The 2,481-nt window shown below is 45.3% G+C and overlaps 1 protein-coding gene across 13 annotated transcripts in view; it reads left to right on the top strand.

Annotated features, from left to right (window-relative positions):
* Positions 1 to 2,481, top strand: part of SUPT20H (SPT20 homolog, SAGA complex component) — a 73,634-nt gene that overhangs the window by 13,810 nt on the left and 57,343 nt on the right. The window lies entirely within an intron of this gene.

Here is a 2,481-nt window from a genome sequence, read left to right as displayed (position 1 = left end):
TTTCTAGGCACAATACTTTGTGGGGGAGAAAAACAAATATTATCATGTGGGGTGAGGGCAGGTTGCCACTGTGGGCTGGGGACGAGACAGCGCCAGGCTGTTCCTGGTGCGGGGGACTGGGCCTGGCTGAGCTCAGGGCAGGTGGTGGTGTTAGGAGAGGGCTACAAGGGGGGCGGGGCTGCAGCCACACCAAAATTTGCCACAGCCTGGCCCACCTGCGCACAGATCCAGGGACCCCCTCCCCCACCCCATGCCCTCCTGGGGTGTACGCAGGGGCGAGAGCCACCCCCTGCACCCCTCAAATAATCTGGTTACGGCTCCTTCGTGCACCCTGCCCTGGCCATGCAGCGTCTGTCCCTGCCCCACTCTCTCCCTCACCGCAGGGGCCTCAATTTGCCACCCCTTCCCCCCCACACCAGACTTACCAGCCAGATGCTGCTCTCCAAACTGCCAGGCTGCATTCCTCGGCATGTGCATACTGCGGTTGTGCACATGCACGGGGCATTTATCGGCCATATCAGGCAAAAAAAAGCCAATTTCCAGTGCTGTCAATTTTCCCTATATTGGTGCTAATCCGATATGGGACTGATATATCGGTGCACCTCCTAGTTAAGATTCTGTTACTTTTGAGGGAGTGAATAGCACTGAAAAAAAGACTTACACAGGGTAAGTTTATAACCCACAAACATTGTGCAGTTCAACATGAAATAGAAATTAATGAGACTAGGCCAGTAACTAATTAGTTACCTAATTTATGTTTTAAGAAGACAAAGTAGAGTTCCAACAGGAAAACAGTTGTGCTGTTGTGCACCAATTTTTAATAGCAAATGAACCACTCTGCTGTGCAGTAAAGTACATCATACTCTGTTTAATGGTGTAACCTTAGGGCTTTAAAAGGTTATGCACTTACCTGAATTTAATGTAAACAGTTGGTGCTTAGCAGGTTCACATCATTGTCAGTGCTGAGATAGTGGCAGCCCTGAAACTGACTAGCTTTGCTCTGCTGTCAGTAAAGAAATAGATTTATCCAACTTTGACCCTGTTCTGTATTAAATTATCCTTTTTGTTCCTGAAATAATTAGCACGTTGCATTGTTGTTAGATGGTGCTATGTGCAGGGTTTGAAATCTAGGGATGAGGGTCCCTGGCCTGCCTCATTCTGCTCCTTTCTAAGCAGCTCAGGTGGCAGCTGCGACAGGTTCTTCTGGCTTCCAGTTGCTACCACCACAGACCCCCCTCCCCAAGAGTCTGAGTGTAATTTGAACCCTGGCTACGTGAAGAACTTTTCTAAACCAAGCAGAGATTCTCATTCAGGCCCCTTTATTTTAATATAGTATATACGATAAAAATCAATTTATAACCAGTGAGTTTAACTGTCAGCCCACTAAATCACAAGCCCTGTAGTTTTGCAGGAAAATGCATAGGGAACTGTATTACTGCACCGATGGGGTAGGCAGAATGCGATGAAGGAAGAACTACAGGGCTGGGATTTTGTGATCACAGAGTACCTGTTTTGTGTTTTTGGTGGTGGTTGTTCTGCTTTGTGCTGTTTTTCAAGTACTTTGTTGTAGTTGATACTGTCTTTGCATCACAAATGTATGTGTGAAGGTTTCAGTCGTAGTTCTTAATTGTGTTACCTCAGCCTCTCACCATCAAAAAGTGGAAATTTAGCCATATTACTAGGGAAGAGTACAAGACTATCACACAGGCACGCAGGAAGACAATCAGGATGGTTTGCAATGTAACTAGCAAGGATTCTATAAATCAGTCAGAAGTAAAAGGAGGGCTAAGGAATGTGCAGGTCTCTTACTGAATGCAGAAGACAATCTAGTAATGGAGAAGGCTGAAGTAATTTATGCGTATTTTACTGTAGTCTTCATTAATAAATTGGCTACTGGAAAATGAGTGTAGTAGACAGCCAGGATGGGGGAAGAGATAAATAGCTTAGAGTAGTGAAAGAACAGGTTAGGGTTTACTTGGAGAAGTTGGAGGTTTTCAAGTTGACAGAGCCAGACAGGATGCCTTCTGGGTAATGGATAATTTGGCTGAAGCAGTTTTAAATCCATGGACTGTCATCTTTGAGAACTCATGGAGTTTAGGTGAGGTCCCAGATGACTGGAAAACAGGCAATTATAATGCTCATCTTTAAGACATGGAAAAAGGAGGAACTATGAATTATAGACTAGTCAGTCTGACTCCAAGAAAGATTTATGGAGCTGGTCATCTTTCTAAATATGTTGGGGAGAACAAAGTGATCAGGAACAGTTAGCCTCAGTTTATCAAAAACATGCAATTGGAGTTGCAGCTAGTAAGGGATGTGAAGGGTAACAAGAAAGGTTTCTACAAGTATGTTGGCAGCAAGAGGAGGATCAGGGAAAGTGTGGGTCCCTTGCTGAATGGGGGAGGCAGCCTTGTGACAGGGGATGCAGAAAAGGCATCCCCTGCTCAATGCCTTTTTTTGCCTCAGTCTTCAAAGGCAAGT

The sequence above is a fragment of the Gavialis gangeticus genome, unplaced genomic scaffold (genome assembly GCF_001723915.1).
Source record: "Gavialis gangeticus isolate Ggan-Ray unplaced genomic scaffold, GavGan_comp1, whole genome shotgun sequence".
NCBI classification, from domain to species: domain Eukaryota; kingdom Metazoa; phylum Chordata; order Crocodylia; family Gavialidae; genus Gavialis; species Gavialis gangeticus.
This window is presented reverse-complemented; position numbering and strand designations above follow the sequence as displayed.